The 22390-nt window shown below is 39.8% G+C and overlaps 1 protein-coding gene and 3 pseudogenes across 1 annotated transcript in view; all 4 read right to left on the bottom strand.

Moving 5' to 3' along the window:
• The window catches only part of LOC131408753 (E3 ubiquitin-protein ligase TRIM22-like), a 144466-nt gene extending 123928 nt beyond the window's left edge, over positions 1-20538 (bottom strand). The window contains exon 1 of the mRNA XM_058545795.1: positions 20412-20538. The gene's annotated coding sequence lies outside the window, so the exon portion shown is untranslated. The remainder of the gene's footprint in view (positions 1-20411) is intronic.
• On the bottom strand, positions 7109-8905 carry LOC131409083 (ankyrin repeat domain-containing protein 40-like; annotated as a pseudogene).
• On the bottom strand, positions 8589-20566 carry LOC131408772 (E3 ubiquitin-protein ligase TRIM22-like; annotated as a pseudogene).
• Positions 20567-21334: 768 nt separating this feature from the next.
• Positions 21335-22260, bottom strand: LOC131409082 (ankyrin repeat domain-containing protein 40-like; annotated as a pseudogene).
• Positions 22261-22390: the final 130 nt, after the last annotated feature.

The following is a 22390-nucleotide window of genomic DNA, read 5'->3' as shown; positions in this document are numbered from 1 at the left end:
AAGGGTGTACTGCAGAGAGGGCACCTGTGCTGGAGAAACCCAGACCTAGTTCTAATCCTGCCTCCTCCACTCATTAGCTGTGGGACATTGAGGAATATCTCATAAGTTTAAATATTCTTTTAAACACCTAAAAATAATTCCTTCTTCATATGATACTTTTGAAGATTAACTGGGATAATGGCCCCCTTGTACATATATTTACACATATAATTATATGTGTGTGTGTGTGTGTATGTGTATACCATTCCCAGGCCAAGTTATTTTTCATTCCACTGGGACAAGTTATTTTCCCTCTATATCTTTTATACGGACTCTGTACAGGAGGCTGCCCTAGTATATAATACATATTTCACTTGAAAATTTGTACCCATGCTGTCCTGAGTAAATCTGTTCCTCATCCTGAAATTGAAACTGAGTGAAAAAAGAAAAGAAACAAATGTGCATAAGATTTTATGTATGGTTATACTCAAGTGTTTTACCACGTAGAAACGCCGTGAATACCAAAAGCCTGTCCCTTATAAGAGAAATTGTCCCTAGATACGCCTCCCTCTGCTGGACAGATTTTGGAAACTTATACTTTATCAGTTTTCTGACCAATTCCCATTAATGGGACTTAAAAAAAGACCCAGGCTCAGTATAAAAAGTTCTATAGAAGAAGACTGGAACTGGAGTGTTCTTGACAGGGAGTCTGGCAACTTAAGAAAGGAGACTTCAGTAGAATCAACTATTGTTGCTCTGAAGGGCACAAATCTGGGCACAGGACATTGACACAGCTTGTACTTTTCAGTAACTATGAGAGAAAATATTTATTATATTGTACGGAACACTTAAATAGCTACTTTACATTGAGTGACAGTTTTACACAACGATCTAAGAGTTAGGTGCAATTTTAAATCTCAATTTGTAGTTTAGGAATAAAAAGCCCATAATTTATTCATCTTTATTTACCTTGTAAAGAAAGAGATGGAATTTTATAGTCCTCCACGTGCTCCACTACAATGTAGATATCTGCAGCTTTACCATCATGGCTTGGGAACAGATGTTAGCCATGGCACATACGGATAATTTATCAACACCAATAATACATTCAGCAGTGGAGGACATCGCAATAGAGGTTGTAGGGTCCCAAAGACACTCACCCATTGTCAGGCTTGGACAAGGAACTCGGTGGTGAAATATTCTCTCCTTGACCAAACTTTAGTCAGGATCCTCCGAACTCTTTTCTCAAGTGGTCCCTGACTTTTAGGCTTGCAGTATTTGTCTCCACATCATCCAGGTTTAGCAAAAATTCTGCTGACTTAATTGAGTGTCATTGCCTCATCCCCCTTGAAAATATTTAGCTGGTCTGACCACCCTCGATATCTTATCACCCTGGCCTGCCTTCAGCAAAAGTTCTGTTAAATCAGTTTAGCAAAAATTCCTCTACCCCTTACTAATTTTCCGTCCACTGACCTCTGACCCTGCTCCTTGCCTATAAATCCCCACTTTTCCTTATTATATTCAAAGAAGCCTGATCTCTCTCCCCTACTACCAAGCTCCATTGTAGAAGCCCTGCTGGAATAAAGTCATCCTTACCTCCTTCCCTTTAACAAGTGTTGTGAATAGTTTTTTTCTTTAACAGTGGTGGTGGCTTCAGAACCTAAATCAGAGAGAATTATCTGCTTTCCCCTCATCCTGATGCCAGGAATTGGGGGATCACAGTCACCTGTGCACCAATATCTACAATGTTCACAAAGTGCAATTTTCTTTTGTCTCCCTATTAAACTCCAACCTTGGCAAAGAGCTTCTGGTTTCTCTCGGAAACAGAGGAACATCTGCTTAACGCCTAGCCTTGTTTACATCTGAAATCTGAGATGTCTGGTTTAAAGTGACAGGTCCCTTCAACCCACCCCTAAACTCACTGACAGGGGCAGGGGAAATACTTTCTGAATGAGTCACAGGGCGACCCTCAGGATTTAGACATAAGTTTTCTAGAGTGGAGGGAGGGATTGGAGAGTCTGGTGGAGCAGTGGCCCAGTTAGACACTGTTTCCCGGTGAGGATTTGCGGGGTCAGCACAGGGCAGGCCAGTTTGTGCAGTGCCCAGGCTTCCCCACAGGTTTTCCTGAGAGTTATCATAGCAATAGCTGCTGTCAGGCCACAAATGCCCCCTGAGAAGAGACTTCAAAATAAGGCACCCACATGTACTGTTCTTGCTTACTAATATCAGAAAGATTTCCAACATCCATTTCCTCCAAAGAGGATCTAATCAAGACTCTAAGCTCTCTTTAGGGCTGCTGGGCAAATGGATCCCAAAGGGCTCTACATTATTTTTTTTTCTTCTGAAGTTAAACAGCTGGCTGCACTGCAAGGTGTTTGTCAGGGCCATGGACCTGCCTAGAGTCACTCTGCTAGCAGAAGCCCCTTGGCAATTTCCATTGGCTGAGGGCCCTAAACAGTGGAGGGGAACAGCTTCCCTAGCTTTCTCTGAACACTTTGAGGTGAACACAACCCTAATAATTCCTACCTCCTGGTGTTCATGCCTGGATTGCTCATGCAATCCCTTCCGTGGAGAGTAGGCAGAATTTGTGAATTCCTTGTAACTGATGGAATGTGGCACAGGTGATGGGGTGTCACTACTGTGGTTATACTACATTATGTAAGACAGTCTCCCTACAGTAGTTCTCTTTCTCCTGCTGGCCTTGAAGAAGTAACAGCCATATTGTGAGCTTCTTATACAGAGCCCCACATAGCAAGGAATTTCAGACAGTCTGTAAAACCTGAGGGCCTTAGTCCTACAAGTGCCACGAACTGAATTCTGTCAACAACTTAGGATAGCTTCGACCCAGTCCCTTCCCTACTCTAACATGTATCCCAGCTGGCATCTTGAATACGTAGGGGATGAAGAAATTTTCCTCTACCCTTCTAGGTTCTCCTGGCTCATCTAAGAATTAAATTGACATGAGACGGATGAACAAGAGGAAAAGAAACAAAAGTTTAGTAACGTGTATACATGGGAGAAACCCAGGAATACTGAGGAACTCACTAACATGGCTGAAGCCACCATCTTAAATATTAACCTCAGATAAAGACAAAAGGGGATATAGGAGTAGTGGTTTGCGACTTCAAAGGGAAGTAAGGCAATTCACATGGAGATTGAAAAGCAAATGTTTGCTAAACAAACGTTTGCCATGCCTTGCAGATACAATGGGACATGGAGAGGACTCTGATCTCTAGGCCCTGCCCAGTTACTTCTTCAAGCCTGTTCTTACAGGCTATTTATCTAAATGCTTTTAGGCAGTTTAGGGGGAGGTAAATGAAAAACTTTCTGACCCTCCCATTTCTTTAAAATAATCAATCTCCCAAAGAGGCATAGTTTGGGCTAGCAAAATCTGTTCCCTTTCAAGTACATCCCAGAGAGTCCCTAAAGGAGAGAACTAAGCTAAGCTGTGTCCAGACTTCTGTCCCCAGAACCTGTGACATAATAAATGTGTCTTCTTTTAAGCCTAAAATTTAGGGCTACCACTAAATTTGTATTACTTTGTTACACAGCGATAGAAAATGAATACAATTTTTATCTAGTATGTTGAGTTAGATTAAAGAGGCTATTACAATTATAGAAGATGATGAGAACAAAGTTATTTTTACAATAATATAATATTTATTTTGTAATTGGACAGAAACATTTTTAAAGACTGTGATTCTTTATTCAAATTTCTTGAAATGAAGTTAATTATTGTAAAGTGACTGAATATGTTTTCTTAAATCATTTATTTCAATTCAGAAAAGACGTCAAGACAAAACATGAGTAGACACCACCCTGGGTCAATGCTTTGTGGTAGAAAGTAATAGACATTATTACAAGTATTCTATTATTTAATTCCCACAAGATCACCATCAAGCAAATTTATTATTCTTATTTATTTTCTAAATGAGAAATTGAATTCTGTAGACATTACTTAATTTGATAAGGGCCATCATTATATGAAATCTGATGTCATCAAAGTCCAACCTTTTAACCATCCAATTACAATGTTCACACCCTACACTAAAGAAAGAGAAAATTTTATTCATGTCATCTGCAATAGAATACTGGTCATGATGTAGCCCAGCATAATATTTTCCATTTTCATGTCTACTCCTGTCTCATTTATGGCTACATGGATTGAGTATATCAAATTACATTTCATGGCACTTAAGCTTTTCCCTAATATACACCAGGCTTCTCAACAGGTCAGCATTTCTTGGCTCTCCCTTCTGACCCACGTCTTTGGAAGTAGGCTGATGCCTTCTCTGCAGTGTGCTGCAGAGGAGACAGCACAGTTGCTGAAGTAGCACACCCCTGGTACTAATCCTGCCTCTCTCACTCATTAGCCTTAGGGCCATAGGGAAGAATTCTAAGAGTTTCTAAACTCTTTTAATTTGCTGATATAAATTTCTCCCTCTTATGACATTTGTAAAGACTAACCAGGATAATGTTAATGTACATACATATACTTATACAGATGATTACATGTATATATATATATATATATATCTTTATCTGTATATGTGACTATATGTGTATGTATATATCTATCTATGTATATGTATATAGAAAGAGAGAGAGAGAGAGAGAGATATAGACATATACCTTGATCTCAAGCCACACACTTTAATTTTCATCCAGCTTTACCAAGATACTCTCTTGTCTCTCTCTTCGATGCTTCTCTAAAGTCCTGCAAATCTTTTTTTTTCAGTCAGTTAATATTTAATTGTAATAATACTTGTTATGTTTGAACAGTGAGCAATGCACACAGGGAAAAATTTCAGTGAATGTTTACACACTGTGTAAACACAGACTTTAAATTGCAGTAGAGGAGGAGTTGTGAATTCACAAAGCTAAAAAAAATCTTTGTTAGAAATTACACAAAGTATATAAAACTATTCTCTGAATGCACAGAGTAATATTTTAAACTTATCTACCAGCAACTGTGCATCTTATCCCACTGCCATACACAAGAGTCAGTTGACTACAGAGGACTTTCTAAAGGAGAAGAGAGACCAGTGTTGGCCCATCTCTCACTGGAGATGCCAGCCCCTTGCTAGCCTGTTTCTAAGCCCAGGAAATGCCCTGGAGCTGCTCCTCTGTAGGCCATCTCCCAGCCAGGGGCCTCCACTGCTTTTGAGAATCTCCAATTGATCCTGATGGCTGGAAGAGTTTTAACCCCAATTATTTAGATGTGACTTAATACTGAATTTATTTATTCCAGGATAGAGCTAGGCTTAAATGTATCAATAAATCATAACTTTTTTCAAGGAGAAGGGAAGAAAGGCTTAGAATATCTAGATAAACTAGCTTCTGATTGGTTGAAACACAAGGGAGGTTCCTTCTTTAAAGCACTGCAGAGAAAGAGGGTAATAAGTAACCTTTACAATCCTGTGCAAACACTGTACAGAACACTGTACAATGTAACTCACCATCAGTTATGGGTGGAATACAATTTAGTCGTTGAACCAAGTGACTCCATTAAGTTGGCCTTGAACTGACCTCAACCTCAGCTCAACATTTAGGCAGAAGCAGGAGGCCATTTTCTTAGCAAACATCCTATTCGAATCATTGACCTCTTCTGCACATTTTCTCTCAATCCTAATATCCCAATAAAATTAATCCAGTTAGTAATTTAGTTCCTTTGGAAGCTATAGGCACTATGAGGAAAATGTTTCTTAAGACAGCAGGGATGCTCTTCAACAGCTGGCTTCAAACTCCTGCTCTCCTGTTGGTTGAAGAGTGCTCATTCTTTTTTTTTTTGCTGAGGAAGAGAGGAAGATTTGCCCTGAGCTAACATCTGTTGCCAATCTTCCTCTTTCGGCTTGAGGAAGACTTGCCCTGAGCTACCATCTACGCCAATCTTCCTCTATTTTTTGCATGTGGGTTGCTGCCACAACAGGGCCACCAATGAATGGTGTAGGTCCACTCACAGGAACCAAATCCGGCCGCCGAAGTGGAGCATACCAAACTTAACCACTAGTCCGTGGGGTCAGAGGTGAAGTGTGCTCGTTCTTATATCTAAAGCTAAGGTGTTTGTTTCATCATGAGAGTGGCTTTTCTATTAACATCAATGACACTGAAGGAAAGGAAAAGGATCCTTGAATGCACTCTTTAAAAAAAATTGTAGTAATTTCAAAAAAACCTTTATCTTTGATATAAAAATAAAGATGCTAACTCCTTTAGCTCAGTTTACCACAATAACCTTTAAAATATCAACAGATTCTGGCTCAAAAATTGCTTTTCATTACTACCACAAAATGAAAGAGAAGAACATGGACCGACAGTGTCTGTGCTCTTCTCTTATGGTGCAGTTAAACACGTAGAAGACAGGAATCATTTCAGAGATTAAAAAAAAAAAAAAAAGTGGTTGCTCTTTCAGAAAGCATCAGAGAGCCCTCTATTGACCACAAGGAGGAGTTAATGCAGAGATGACTGTAGGCAATGGCAGACTAAAGATAGAGAAGCAGTCATGAGTGTTTACAAAGGAAAAAGTGGGGGAGGAGAAGCCCTTTTGGTTTACAGCATATTTACAACTAGGTTAACTGTATTCTTAAATATTTTAACCTGAGTAACATTTATAAATATGTTCTGTGAATCTTAACCACCACAAGGCACACAAAAATTCCCTTGTCCAGTACCTGTGCTTTCCCTACTTTTTCTCTAGTCAGTTCACATTTCAGGAGAGTTGGGAGCACACAACACCTAGAAAAGAACATCCCAGCCATTCGGGTGCACTGTCAACAGGAGAGACTAGAAACGGGCTCTGCTCACTCTCAGCTTCTACTTGAATAACTCTCTTACATTCTGCACTAAAACACACTGGGTATAGAACCACTGGCTTCTGCCTCTCCAGACCACTTCTCATCTGTTCACAGCTTCAAGCAATAGGTTCATTGTGCACCAAGAGGCTTGGAAGTGTGGCACCGTTGCTTGGGGTCAGGGACTTCCTACATTGGCAATATTAACAATATTAGTGTATGCTACACAGTGACAACCAGGGGCCCTCCTAGGCATCCAAGGCATTTAGATCAGTGGCTTGTCCTTGGTGCAGAAGTGACACACACTGTCACAATATTCAATGATAAAATTCCCTGCTGCATCAGTAAGTCAGGTTTGAAGCTCTCTTGTTGTAGAAAGACTTTTCAGTCCATGTGGATGCAGCATTTCTGAAGAACAATTCTTTTACCTTATCCCTCAGAACCAGTTCAAACTCTTGGAAATCTTGAAGTTGAGCAAGATCTTTGTCCTTTCTTATCAGAGCACTGGAAAACTTTCTGATATTCTCCACTTGATCTGGATTAACACACAGCTCACAGCAATTCACTCTGAGCAGTTGTTGGTAGGTCAGCTCCTGTGGGTCCAGTTCCGTTTCAACGAAATCATTTTCTCGAAGAGATGAGTTCTGAATCTTCACCTTGAGTACTAGCTCTTGCATATTAAATAGAAAAGATCCAGTGAATAAAAAGGGATGGAATGCTGGCTCTAGTCCTGTAAAAATCCCATTTGGTAGTTCCTGAGACACAGAGAAGAGAACAATGAGTGACTCTGACTAACTGTTGACAGACATACAGCACTGTTTTGTACTTTCTGGTGTTCTGACTACGGCAGAGGAGGCAGACACATCCCAGTTCTGAACCAGGGCCAAAGAAGTGTGGTCCCATGGAAAGGGTCCTAGCACAGGAGTTTCCTCATGAGGGAGTAATGGAGGTGAGCCATCCACAGTGGGTGATACAAGAGGTGTGGAGAGGCCCCCATTCTCCAGCTGGGCTGAATCCTTTGCTGTGGGGGTGTAGATAAAGGAGAAGGGAGGGTTGGCCAAGAAGTTGGGAACAAAGGTCTGTTGTGACTCCTTCTTCACCTGGGGGAGGTTGTTGTCATCATCATCATCTTCCACTCCCATAATCTTCCTGATTTCTCTCCTTGATGTTAATTCTCCTGGCATTTCAGCTTTTGTGATAAGAATCTCTTTGGGAGGTCCTGATTTTAACAAGTAAGTGACCACCTGGTCATGACTGCATTAGATGCCCAGTGTAAACAAGACTAGCTGTTGACCTCATTTTGGGAGTTCATATTCAGCTCACTCTCCACCAGTTTCTGCACCTCTGGAATATCCCCCAAGGCCAAGGCCACCCACCACTCCCCTGTTGTTCCTGGTCTGCAAGCCCAAGCCTCCTCCAGTCCTGCAAATCTTGATTCAAATTTTACACAGTGGCATAGCCTGCCCTGAGTTATAATGCACACTTCTCTAAGAACAGTTTGTGTCTTTACTAACCTAGGTAGTTCCTTTCTTCATAAAAAGTTGGAAAATGATTTTTAGAAACAAAAAGGAAGAAGAAGAAACATGCCTAAGGTAGTAAATACAGGGGTATACTCGAGTGTTTCACCCCAGGGAAAAGGACTGAACACCAAAAGGCTGTCTCTTATAAGAACAGCTGAGCCTAGACATAACCCTCCCTCCAGGACACATCATGAAAACTCACAGTTTGCAGAGGGTGTTGGATCTGAAAAATGAGACTTCATTAGAACAAATTATCGTTTTATTGAAGCAGAACCAAACCAAAATGGACTGTTCCTTGGGACATTGACATAGCTTATATTTTTCAGTAATGCTGACAAATATTTATTCTTACATCTAATATTCTTAGTAAAGTGCTTTACATTTAACAAAATTTAATTTCTAAAAGTGATCCGAGGAATTAGGTTCAATCTTTAACATCAATATTTATTTTAAGAAAACGAGACCAAGAGATGGTAAGTAACTTATTCAAGATTACACAGGTTATAAGTGAAGAGACCAGATTTGACCTCAGAAACTCTGAGCACCAAAAGCCTACTTATGGTAAATATTTAATTTATACACTTCCTGCCTTAACTCTGTGATAATATGGGGTGCCATTGGTAAAGCAACACACTCTGAAGGATTCTCTATTTAGGGACAGAGGCCTACGCACTGTCTTAGATACCTGGATAGTGTGGACAAGTTTTCCTTTGCTAATTCTGTTAAGCAGCAGAGGGAATGAAGAAGAAAAGAAATGTCAGAGGAGTTTCAGCAATACTCTTTTTCTCTAGGAGGGTTTAGATGTGTTTCCCTTGCCAACACACAAAAAATAAGCATCTCCTAATGAAAACAAGATATTAGGAAGAAAAGATTCAAGCTTTCATTATATGGTAGGGAAGTGTAAAAGACTGACATGGGTTGAACTGTGTTCCCCTAAATTTCATATGTTGTAGTGCTAACCCCTAATACTTCAGAATGTGACCTTAGTTGGAGATAGGGTATTTACAGAGCTAATTAAGTTAAAATGATATCATTAGGGTGGGCTCCACTCCAATATGACTGGTGTCCTTATAAAAAGGGGAAATTTAGACACAGAGCCCTACATAGTGAGAAGATGATGTGAAAAGACATAAGAAGAAGACAGCCATCTACAAGCCAAAGAGAGAAACCAGGAACACAGCCTTTCATCATAGAGCTCAGAAAGAACCAACTTTGCTGACACCTTGATTTTGGACTTTTAGCCTCCAGAGCTGTGAGATAATAAATTGCTGCTGTTTAAGTCACCAAGTCTTTGGTACTTTGTTGTGGCAGCCCTGGTAGACTAATACAAAAACAATATAAATAAAAGAAGGGGGAAAAAGGAAGAGGCAGTCAGATGGTGCAAATAAACTCAGGTGCAGGAGATGAGCCCCAGGACAAGGGCACTAAGCAGAAGTGGTGAGGGATTAAGAATGTTCAGGAGCTTGGTTGGCACAGGGTGATGGGGCCTGGACAGTTCCCAGGATTGAAATACGAATAAACAGTGCAAGAAAAGCGCCATTCAGAGAAAATGTACATGAGTGGCCTATGGTTTGTGACAATGAAAAATGAGACAGTACAGGCTTTATAGTCTAGGAAAACACCAACACGACAGGGATCAACAGCCATGGAAAGAGTCAAGACATGGGGATCAGAGGTGGAAGAGTCCTCATACACAATGTACTCAGATTCGTTCTGTAACCCTATAACTCAGTTGCCATTTTGAGGTCTGTATCTGGAGTATACCTCTGGATGATTTACATTTAGGACAAAAGCAAGCCCAAAGATCCAACTGCTCTTGAAGTCTCTTTCATTACTGCACACCCCCAGGATCCAGACAAACTTCTCAGACACATCTACTTCCCAGTAATATTTCCCTGAGGAGAAACAATGGCTGCCCAAGACATCAAAAGCAAAATGATAATGTGGACATATTCCTTAATGGAAAAGGATGCACAACTCTCACTTGTCTCTGATCTGCAGAAATGACAATAGTCGAAATAGTGTTGACTGGATTTAGCATCAGGTCCACTGTAGGAAAAATTATAAGGTCAGTTGAGGGATATAGAATGGGTGTGTCTTGTGGCACTGTGAGAAGGGATATTGGGATTTCACTGGGATGAACTTGTGTTGATGGGTCAGAGATGAGTAGGACACTTAAGAATGGTTGTATACATGCAGGTTTGGAGAAGAACACATGAAGCAAAGATCATGAAACCTAGTAGTAACCTCAACTTCTGAAAAGGGATCAGAATATGTAGATTTTAAGACCTGATAACTTCTTCTTACCCCAGTAGCACTGGATCTCTGTCAGCTCTGAAATGACAAAAGTTGCAATGATGTTGTTAGAAACAAAGGAGGAAACACTGATACCTACTTCTTTCTAGAGGGGAACCAGGGGAGAGGAGCATTGTGATGCTATGAACTGGTAAATGAGAGGATAAATCAGACAGCAGGCCATTCCCCCTTCGATCTGATCATCTTCAGCACAGGATCTCTCTCTCATTGTTAGGCCTACCACCTCTCTTTTACCCTCATCTAGAAATAACATCCACTCTCCAATTTGGTCTGATACTACAAGAATCCCACAACCACACCCTTCCTCTGGGTCTCATCACCTTTAGACACTTGCACTTTCCCTATTACATGAGAAGCTTGGGATACTCTCCTTTGTTCCATGGAAAAAGATTTTGGCTTCTTCAGAGTCAAAGTCTCACTCCTGGGGATGAAAAAAATTGCCCCTGACACCTCTGACTTTCTGTCCCTCCAAAAACACCGACTTGCTATCTTTTAACCCCATTGATTCACTTGAACCCTCTTCCCTGGACACCCTAAAAATGAGAAAGAAGACTCCTGACCTTCAAACCAAAAGAACTGTATTCATATCCACCCTCCTGTTTTGCCTCTCTATGACCTTGGGAAGGTCTTGACCCCTTAAATGCATAGTTTATTCCTTCTAATATGTAATCCTCACATTTCCCTCTCTACCTCATAGAAATCATATGAAAATATATGAAATAATGGGTTTAATAAAACAAAACAAAACTTCAGTACCTTAAAAAAATTAATGTTTGGAAAAGTCACTGTATGGTTATTGGTTCCCAGGGAGATGATCAGAAAGTGAGGTTGCAGAAGATGATTTCTGAGTGTTTGAGACATATCAAGGGTGGGAATACTGTCTGGAGAGACTAAGATCTTCAAATCTGTTCCCCAGTAAGGAGGCCCTCAGAATAACATTTTAGATTTCAGGTTCTCTAGGAACAATTACAAACACTTGTAAAAGAAGACATTATGAACATGAAACTAATAGTGGTCTGGATTTCATGAGTTTGGAAAGAGCTTGATGCTGTCAGGTAGATGTGCAAATTTAGACACAAAGGTGAGGTCTCTCTATTCTGGCTTCTAAAGTAGCTGACCCAGATGCATCAACTGTTTGCACCAGGCCAAAATACTCATTGAGATTCAAGTCTGTTTTTGGAAAACTGAACAGAACCATATGGGAGGACTTGGTCTCTTCAATTCCCAGGGCAGAAATTTAAATATATAAGAGTTGTCTCCAATTCTGGGTGCTTGGCAGATAAAGAAGAAATGACCTTCTCACAGTAAGTCAGGCACCTGTGAAATATGGTAACCTAAGTTAGACATGCAAGCAGGGTGAATAAAATTTATGAATCACAGGGGTATTTTAGTGCAAGGCCTTATCTGTAACACTGCGACTGACCCAAACTCTGTGACTTCCCCCGACCAAGTCCCTACGATAGAATCTGGTCTATTCTCAATAATTATAGAAAACTCTTAAATTTAAGATAAAACTACACCCAAATTTTCCTTCCCTGAGCGATGTTTTAATCTAATTCAGCACCAGATATCTCTAATGCCTTTAAACCTCTCTTCACAGCACAAAGGATCATCTCTGGTCTCTCTCACATACCTTTCCACAATGCCATTGACATCCTATAGAGAAAAGGGAAAACATGAGTCAAGAAGTGATATGCACTCTCCACTTACAAAGCTTCATCACATCCCCACCACATCTTGATGTGGTGGGAATAGAGATGGTCCCAATGTGAGATCCTAAAAGTAAAGAAAAGACCCAGGCCAATCATTTCAAAAGATCCCAGAGATGTTGTCATGTTTTCTAAAAGTTAGCAACAGCTTTGAGACTTGTGGAAGTACAGCATGAGGCTTCTGGTATCTGGAGATGAGAAACATTTATGAAGAAAACATGAGGTATGTAATTTTCCCCCAAAATACATAAGGCGCCCCGTGAGATGCTTTGAATAATTCACGGTTCTTTCATTTATTTAACAGAAATGTAAAGTGATAGACTATTATTTGCCAAGCATTAAGTCTCGCTTTAGAGAATCAAAGATGAGTAAATAATAATATTCCTCAACAGTTTACATGGGTTTAGCTGACGGTACAAGCAAACAAATGTTTCTCAATCTCTCTTCTCATTTTGTACACTATCTATAGGTGATCTCATCTTCTCTCATAAGTTCAACACACACATATGTGCAGTTAATTTCCACCTCTTTATTTTTACTCAATTCTGCCTCTTTAATGCTTAATCTATTAAGTAGTAAAGAAGTCACAGGTATCAGTAACTTAGGATGTCTAATATGTAACTTACTATTCACTAACCAAATTATCTCCTCTCTTATGCTCCACTATCCATAATGTTACCAATATCCTCTTGCGCTAAAAACTGCAAAATTTACCCTGCATGTCAGTCACTACCAAGCCAATTACGTCCACACCTTTAACAGTTTTTAGCCATCTGATATTCTTTATCATCAAAGATATTATTTTATTTGTTTGAACAGATATCTATCAATATATCTGGTGTCTCTTACCTCAGGCTTATTTCCTCCATGTTGCCAAAAACTAGGCCAATAGCTGGGTCCACAAACTCCAAAAAAAGTGGCTTTGCTCTGTGTATTAGGGCTTTTTTTTTTTTTTGTATATGATAAGAACCAAATAAAAGTAGAGTAAGTAGAGAAAAGGATTTTCGGGGCAGTTATAGCTTTATTTGAAGCTTAATTTTGAAACTCAAGCCTAGTAATCAGGATCTGGTCTATGGCCTTCTCCAAATTCTGTTTATTCCCTCTATATTGACTTCATTCTCTGTTTATGAAGGGAATGTGAATCTCTTGATATAAACTCCAGAAGAAAAGGGAACTTTTCTTCCCAGTTATCACAAAACATTCTGAGGCCTGTGTGGCATTTGCTTGGGCTGGATCAAGTACCCAAACAAAAGCATCACTCTATTGTTGTTGGAAGGAGATGAAGCAATGTTGGAGGCAAATTTCTAAATTTTACTGGAATTAAGTTAGTATTAATTGGAAGTAGATTGTGATCGGATAAGATCAATATTGTAATCATTAGAGCAACCACTAGGAAAAAAATATAGTTAGAAAATTTAAAATTTCATATTAGAAATATTTGTTTAACATGAAAGAAGCTTCTTAAGGTGAAAAAGGAGAATAACATCTACAGGATCTATATAGAAAGCAAATAGCACAATGCTAAATTATATACATCCGTATAAATAATCACATTAAATGTCATTGTCTTAATACCTCAATTAAAAGGCAGATATTCTTGTACTGCATAAAAAGCAAGACTCAATTATTGCTATCTACAAGAGATATGTTTTAGATTCAAAGACACAAATAGGGAAAAAGTAAAAATATAGAAAAATAGATTGCTCAAATGTAAACATTAATATTACAAAATAGGCTTTAAGACAATAATATTATGCCAGAATGAGAGGGAAATTTCATAATGATAAAAGTTTCAGTACTTCAAGAAGATATAACAATTATAAATGCACAGGCACCTAACAACTGAGCTTTAAAATACAGAAAGCAAGATTAAAAGGAAAAATAAACAATTCAATAATAATAGCTGGAGATTTCAATAACTCTCTCTTAGTAACTGAGTGAATAGCTTGTGTGAAAACTATCAAGAATATAGAAGACATGGACAATAATATCAGCCAAGTTGACCTAACTGACATCTACAGACCGTTTCACCCAATTAATGCAAAATATACGTTCTTTTCAAATTCACATAGAAGACTTTTCTTCACATACGATATTTTAAGCTATAAAACAAGTAACAATACATTTAAAGACTCGAATGACAAAATATATGTTCTCTGATTACAAAGGAATTAAATTTGAAATCCACAGCAGAACAAAAAGGAAGAAATCATCAAGTATTTTTTAATTAAAGAATATACTTTCAAATATCCCAAGGGTAAGCAAAAAAATTACAATGGAAATTTTAAAATAAGTTGAATTGAATGAAAATAAAAACCAAATAATTAAAACATATGGAATACAGCTAAAGCAATGGATTTATATTATTAAACACTATATCAGAGGATATTGTCTCAAATCAGTGATTTATGTTCCCATTTTAAGAAAATTAGAAAAGGAACAGAAAATTAAACCAAATGCACACACACACACACACACACACACACACGAACACCTGCATATACACACATACACACATAAACATCAAAGGTGAGAGAAGAAATAAATGATACAGAAAGTTTAAAAAATAGATAAAACCAATGAAACAATAAGCTTTCTGCATGGAAAAAAAAACCAACAAAATTGACCAAACATAATTAAACTGAAAAAAGAAGAAAAAAAGCAAATCACCAAAATAAGGAACAAAAGAAGTGACATTACTGTGAATGCGGTACAAATTAAAGGGTTAATATGACATTCTTACAATTAACTTTACATCTATGATTTAAACAACTTAGAGTGGAAAAATTCTTACAAAGACACAAATTACCAAAAACTGACTCAAGAATTGTAAAAAATCTAAATAAATCTAATACAAGTAAAAAAAAAAAAGAAAGGTTATTTTAAACCTTTCTGAAAAGTGCAGAGTAAGATGTCCTCCCTGATGAATTCTGTTGAATATGTAAAGAATAAATCATACCAGTCCTTCACAAATTTTTTTCAAAAAATTGAGAAAGAGGGGGGAAAGCTCAACTCATTTTACGAGGGGAAGAAAAAAGCCAAACTCTTAGAATCCGAAGAGCATTTGTTTGTCTGTGTCTAAACTGGATCGTGAAGAGGTACCTGATAAATGCTTAGCATGGACCCCAGATAACAGGGGCCAATAGAACATCAGTGAACACAACAGATCTTCTCTCCAAGGTCAAATTCCATAGCCATCCTCAGCAGAAATGTGAACATCTATGTGAACACCTCCCTCCAAATACGTGTTCATTTGTGACGTGTTCGTGTGACGTTTTCAGCCCCCACCCCTTTCAGGAAAAGGATAAAGAAGAGGACTAATCAAATGATTTTTGGACATATCAGCTGTTAGGGAACAAAGAAGAAGGGAGGTCCCTGTGACTAACTAACATTCAAGGTCTTCCCCAGATTTCAGTCTAACTCCCTCATGAGGGGTCTCATCCTCCCTTCCAGGAAGTTCTCTCTTCTCTGACATCAGCTTCCAAGTTCTCAACTTCCTGCTGGTCCTCCCTCAGCCTTTGTAGAACTGCCTGGAGCTTCTTCTGTGAGAAAGGAATCATGCAGATTAAAGCCCTGAGCTTCTTCAGCATCAGAATGGTGGATAACTGGGGAAGAAATTAGGCTGATCTAGGAAGAGACGGGAGTTTCTTACAGAAAATGTAAGAATTGCAATTAGAATGTATGACTTGGAAGAAAACTTGAGGTGGTGAATGTGTTGTTTAAAACTCAGGTGGTAAAAGCCAGCATCCTCTCCTCAAGAGAAGACTGGTTCTCTTTGACCTAGAAGACAAAACCTGATCCTGATGCAAGGAAAGAACTTACCTCTCAACACCAAGCTCCCCAGTTAACCATCCTGTTCAAAGGGGTAATGAGAGCTATTCTTGAGCACTAAGTCTCCATCTACTAGAACAAGGTACAAAAATATCTACTTCTGGCTGAGAGTCTGAGCTGTAGGTTTGTCCTTATCTAATTGGATGAAATGCACAGAAATGGTATTCAGGCCTCGGCAGGTGAGCATAGGAAGAAAAGAGATCACAGGCCTCAGGGCTGCGGTGACAAGGTAATTAAAGTTGAATGCAAAGTGGAGATTTCTCATCAAGTACCGTTCTGCCCTGTATTTTTCTATCATGGTGTCTTACCTGTATTCCTGAGCAATCTCCCCTATGAGGAATGTGTGGTGACCATGGTGCTCCTGAGACCGCTCTCAAAGCAAGCAAATGACCTTCCCATCCTCCTTACAGAAGAGCAGGAGTTTCTCTTCATGGCGCACACAGAGATCTCTCTTCTGCTCCTCCTATGGCCTCAACTTGATTTTCCTGAGCTTCTCTACTATGTCGGTCATGTGCCGATTAGGCCTCAGATTGCTGGGCTGGTAACTGACTCTGCGCACAGGGCAGCTGCTCTCTCCTTCTTGGCCAATCATGGACTCCACACAATCATGGACTCCTTGTGGTTTGCATTGATGCAGGCTTGGCTGAAGCTGTGGCCACAGTCTAGGCTCAGGGGTTCTGTCAGGAGCTCCAGGCAGATGGGGCAGGTCACCTCCTCCTTTATGTTCCCCAGGATTCCTGAAGCCATCTCAGCTGCTTCTTCATCTTATGTGTCCTGACTTCTGTGGCTCCTCTTGCTCACAGATCCTGCATGATTGGGAAGGTAGAAGGGGAAAGAATTAGAAAGGAACGAATAAAGTGATACTAATTATTTAGAAATCAAGAATTGTCCATGACCAAAATATTGAAGGACAAGAGGGAAAATGTGAGGAAACAAGGAAAAAAGCGTGGTGACCTGGCAAAAAGGACTTTTCATGATAATTTCAAACCCTTTACTCCCACTTCATGTAACATGTGAAATTCCATCCTTATCTATTCAATTATTGACATTTATTTTTACTTTCACTGAATGAAAGGATAACCTGAGGCCTTTTCTACCACCCTCCTTGTGTGTCCCACCATCTATCCTGCTTTTTCTTTCCCATGCCAAAAGCACAGCTCCAATTTTAAAAGCACCAAACTACTTAAACCTCTGGGAATTTATACTTGCTCTTCTCTCAGATGTCCTGATATCATCATGACTCACTCTTATACTCCAGTGAACTCTCTCCTTAAGTGTTCTCTTATTGGAAAGACCTGCTCTGACTAACCTGTTGAGAGTGTAATCTTTGCTATCACTTGCTGTACGTTTGCAATGATTTCTTTTATTATCATGACATAATATATGACAATGTGAATGTATATCTGGTAAGAGCAAACCCTTTTCAACTGTGTAAAAAAGAGATAAGTGATTACAAAGATCACTCATCTTCGAAACACTGAGTTGAGATGAACCTAATATATTTAGGGTCCTTCAGAGGTCTCTCTCCTTCTATACCACAGAGTTATTGAAATATAGAGGAAACTTCTCAGACCCAATTAATATCCAGAGCAATGGGGCATGTGGAAGTGAAGAGATCCAGATCAGCTTGGAGGTTGTGGGGAGTCTTGTGTTTGTAAATGGTGAGCTTGCACCTTGGCCTGGAAGTAACCCAATGACATTGAAAGGAGTCTAAAGGTATATATGTATATGGATGGTACAGAGGGAGACGGTATGGATATACTCAGAGGATCACACATGTCAGATACATAGAAAAAGAGAAACATGGGTCAAATGAATGTCAGTCTTGAGACAGAAGTCTCAAAATATTAAGCAAGATCATTCAACAAATTATCATTGATAACCAATTAAGCTGACAACTGGCCTACTATCCAGAAACACAAAAATGAACATAAACAGAAAATTTAAACCACTATGGCCTTGAAATTCATGTGGAATGTAATAGTAAATTAAATATTCAGCCTTATGTATACAAAAGAGCAGATATGAAAAACACTACTAGAGAGATGTTCGTGTTGTTGGGAAATCAAATGCTGGGGGCAAATGGAGGGTTATCCAAGAATTCCAACTTGAAATCATGAGTTGAACATAAAACTGAAGAAAATGAAAAAAATATGGGATGAGAGGACAAAATGTGTTAGGTGGAAGAAATGACCTGTTCATGGAAGTCATATCATCTTGTATGAGTTGTAAATGCCAGTGTGGCTGGTGTGCAGAAAACTGCTGGGCCTTTGGTATCTCATGAGCCTGCAATGACCATAAAATATGACACTTCCCAAATTATGTAACATTTAAGGCCTGTTTTCCAAGAACAAGGGGAAATTATCAATGTTTTACCATCAGAGAAGAGTGGGGACATATTTAGCTCTGCCCTTGGGCTGTGAAATTTTGGAGGGATCCAGAGTGGTATTGGGAAGGTCAGTTAGGATGCAGGCACAGTTGCCTACAGGAGAGATGATGATAGCTTGAGGGACAAGGTGATGAAGGAAACGGAGAGCAGCAGATGAAAGTGAGAGTAAGATGAGGTAGAAGGAAGGGACTGGGAGTTAGATTTGTTACGGGGAAAGAAGTAGTGCATGCTTTCTGCCGTATTATTTTCACAGTGGGTCTACAAGGAACTAATGTCAAAGCAGCTGCTACCACAATGGACACAGAAGGGCAACATGCAGAGGAGATAGAGTCCTCACATGGAGGATTACCCCAGCTTTACCTAAGCAGTGTCCCAAGGGCTCCACAGCAATGAGGGAGATAGATATGGGAACATGAGTGGTGTCTGCTTGATAGAACACCCAGGTAAGTTGGCTGCCATAGGTGTCAGGTGATTGTACGTTAAACATTGGTCTTCTGACATCTGAGCTCATGAGAACGTAAACTCAAAATGTCCCAGAAGTGAAAGCAAAAGGTAAGCAAAAAAGACATTAAAAGACAATAACTATGTCAAAGTCCAAACAACAAGGATACAAACAGAACTCTCTTTTATTTTCACAGGAGTAAAACTGTTTCTATAAGCATGATGAAGTGCCAAGTTAAAGGAAAGAGTCCCTTTTCCTAAATGGCATGGAGAAATGAAAGTGTGGTATGTTCTATTTGCCAGGTAATCATGTAACACTATTCAATATAAACTCAATATAATACTAGCAAATTAAAAACTGACGCAGAAAAGGAACAGATCAATTCTAAATCCCTGTGAAAACTGGCATGACAAAGGTTTACTGTATGAGTTCAGAAGACAGGTGCCTAACACTGACTTACGACTGAGAGGATGACAAGAATATGTAGCAGAGGTGACAATCTCCAAAGTCAACTTTGATAAGTAAGACTGGGTCACATGAGAGATAGTCAGGGTGAGAAAACAGATTTGACTGCTGTCTTCCATATGCCCGAGTAAGGTTGGTACAACCGTACCTTCTACAGGAAGGGGGAGTGAACACAGAGGCTCCACTACTCTAACTTCTTCCCTCATGAGTCTCCAGATCTTGTTATCATATTATTTCTTCTGAGATCTTTTTATATCATTAACACCACTTAAGTAACTCATTTTGTGTATTAAATTGAGAAAAGACACCACTTCTGTAAATTCTTCCTTCACCCTCCTCTTGCTCCTGATCTCTCAGCTGAGCTCTGTTTCTGTGGCCAAAGTGACCCAAGGAGAAGGGTGGGCAGAGTTAGTGATTTTTAAGAAACTGCAGCAATTCCCTGTATCTGGACAAGTTAATAGATAAAGGCTGCAGAGTTTGCCAGCTGTCACCCCATCAAGGCTCCTAAGCAGAGACAGGCAAAGGTGATGAGAATTTATCTACAGAGTCATACAGAAATACTAGTTTGTTACACTGATAGGCATTCAACTATTAGGATTCAAAAATCCCTCTGCCTTTGCTCCTGTTGTTGGGGTCAGGGACTTTCTACCTCTGAAAATTTGAGATGTCTGAGTGTCCTCAGCAAGGCACAGTTGAAAAGCATAGAATGGGTTAGAGATGTGAGTAAATTCAGCCTGGAGAAATACCAGTCCCTCCATGAAACAAATAAAGACTTTCACTTCTCTAAACCTCTCCTCTTTTTGACCACCCCTACTCCAGACTGTCCTGCAGTCAGCACTCTCAGCAGGGAGCCTTCAATTTGGTCCTTTTTCTCCCTTCAGAACAGCTTCCTGAAGACAAGTTAGACTCACCTGGCACATTTAGTTTTTTCCTCTGAAATCTCCCAACCTCTACCCGCTACAAACTACTCACCTCAGCTTCAGACACCAATGGAGAAGTCCTGATACCTTGGAGAAGAATAAGGCAGGCCAGGGACAGGGGTGGTCAGGATTCACTCACCAAACTAGGGATCTGATCCTCACAAACAGATTCAGAGAAGCCAAGTGAAAATCAAAGTTAAATTTTGGGGGGAGGGCAGAAAAGAAGAAGTAAAACTATGGGTGAGTGGAAGGCCTCCACAAAGGGCCCAGGGAAATGACAAGGCATTTTTCCGTGGGCCAGATGGGCCAGTGACTACATTATCTTTATCTCAGTTCTAGTCCTGGAAGATATTTTATGGCTCTTCAAGGAAATTTGTCCTTTGGAGCAGCAGGCTCACCTAGGTAATGGAATTTCACACACCTCCACCTTGTCTTGTTTCCTTACAAATAAGCTGTCACGAGGAGGCAGTAAAGTACCTCTACCGCAGTGGGGACCCACATTGAAGGCTCACCTGAGGCAGCCACACCAGCACTCTCTCTCCTGTCCTGCATCTGCCAGCTAAGCAAAGTGTATCTGGCCAGTTTGTGTCCTGTTAGGCCTTGTGAAATGAAACAGCTATCCAAATCTGAAATTACCTCAGGTGGTCAATCAGAGGGGCTGTCACAGTGGAACCACATTGATGCTGGCTTTCAGAACCTGGATTCAGAATGGCCAAAATGAGAATTCTCCTGAATAGTCTGGAATGACGAAACTGTATGAAGTGTCATTTGTTGGACAATGTCATCTAATACTATTAAGCATATAATATCTATATCTTACCATATAAAATGAAGCAGGAAAATAATTGTGATGGCTAATTTTATATATCTTCTTGGCTGGCCACAAAATGTCCAGATTAAACATTATTTCTGGGTGTGTCTGAGAGGGTGTTGTTTCCAGATGAGATTTGCATTTAAATCTGTGGACTCAGTAAACTAGATTGTCCTCTCCATTGTGGGTCGAAAAACAGGACCTGGTTTTATGCTTTCTGGTGTTCTTGGTATGACGGAGGAGATAGACACATCCCAGTTCTGAAGTAGTGTCAAGATGTGTGGTCTTGTTGAAAGACTCCTAGCAGGGATGTTTCCCCAGCAGGGAGGAATAGAGGTGAGCCATACCTACAGGTTGATGTAAGAGGTTTGGAGAGGTCCCAATTCTACAGCTGGGCTAAATTCTTTCCTGCAGGGGTTTAGATAAAAGGGAAGGCTGGGTTTGCCAAATTCTTGGGAAGAAAGGGCAGTTCTGACTCCTTCTTTAGCTGGGGGAGGTTGTCTTCATCAACATCATCTTCTATTCCCATAATCTTCGTGATTTCTCTCCTTGATGTCAATTGGACTGGCTTTTCTCCTTTTGTAATAAGAATCTCTTTGTCAGCTCCTGATTTTAACAAGTTGAGGGACCACATGGTCATGATTGTGTTTACATGTCCAGTGTAAAGAAGTCCAGCTGTTGACCTCATTTTGAGAGTTCACATTCACCCCATTGTCCACCAGTTTCTGCACCTCTTGAATGTCCCCCAAGGCCAAGGCTGCCTACCACTCTCCTGCTGCTCCTGGCCCACAGGCCCAAGCCTCCTCCAGTCCTGCAAATCTTGTTTCAAATTTTGTAGAGTGGCATAGCCTGCCCTAAGTTATAATGCATACTTTTCTAAGAATGGTTTGTGTCCTTGTTATCCTAGGTAGTTCTATTCTTCATCTCAAATTTGAAAATGATTTTTTTTAAAAAAGAGAGGAAAAGTGCTAAGGTAGTAAATATAGTGGTATACCAAAGTGTTTCACCTCAAGGAAAAGGACTGATCACCAAAAGGCTGTCCCTCATAAGGACAGGTAGGACGAGATGTGACCCTCTCTACAGGACACATGATGAAAACTTATACTCTCTCCAATGGGGTTTTTGAATCTGAAAAATGAGACTTCTGTAGAACTGATTATCATTTTATTGAAGCAAAACCAAAACAAAACATAACTATTCCTCAGGACATTGACATAGCT

The sequence above is a fragment of the Diceros bicornis genome, chromosome 7 (assembly GCF_020826845.1).
Source record: "Diceros bicornis minor isolate mBicDic1 chromosome 7, mDicBic1.mat.cur, whole genome shotgun sequence".
NCBI classification, from domain to species: Eukaryota; Metazoa; Chordata; class Mammalia; order Perissodactyla; family Rhinocerotidae; genus Diceros; species Diceros bicornis.
The sequence above is the reverse complement of the archived record's forward strand: the minus strand, read 5'-3'. Positions and strand labels throughout refer to the sequence as shown.